We start from the raw sequence: 604 nt of genomic DNA on the forward strand, positions 1-604 counted from the left end.
AAGGAAGGCTGCTTGTTTGTCCCGGCTGCCCAGAACCAAAATAATCACACCGAAACTGTATTATTTAAATTCCCTGTTTGGCCCATTAGCTCTAACCTCTTATTGGCTAATTGTTACATATTAGTTTAGCACATTTTTAATAATCTGTATATCACCATGGGGTCATGCCCTACCAGTAAATCCTCAGCACTTCTCTCCGGGGGCGAGTCCATGGCTTCTCTCTGACTCTGCTCTTCTTCCTGCTAGCATTCAGTTCTGTCTTCCCTGCCTACATATGCTCTGCCCTATCAACAGGCCAAGGCAGTTTCTTTATTCATTAATGGTAATTATAGCACATAGAAAGGACTCCCACATCCTAATGGCATGATTGGAAGTTTTGTTGCAGACCATCTTCCTCATGAGAATATGAGACCACCAAAATGACTTTTCCAAAGTGCACTTGTCCTTGCACTTTAATAATGAAAAGCAGCAAGCAGTGTGGCAGTGGTGGTATGACCCTTTAATCCCAGGGGCTTTGATAATTTTTTTCACCTTTTGTTTCCAAGTGAAGGTCTCTCTGTATAGTTTTGGCTGTCCTGGCACTCACTCTGTAGATTAGGCTGTT

This window comes from Microtus oregoni, unplaced genomic scaffold (genome assembly GCF_018167655.1).
Source record: "Microtus oregoni isolate MIOR12 unplaced genomic scaffold, Mior012 000002F_ref0000024, whole genome shotgun sequence".
NCBI lineage: Eukaryota > Metazoa > Chordata > Mammalia > Rodentia > Cricetidae > Microtus > Microtus oregoni.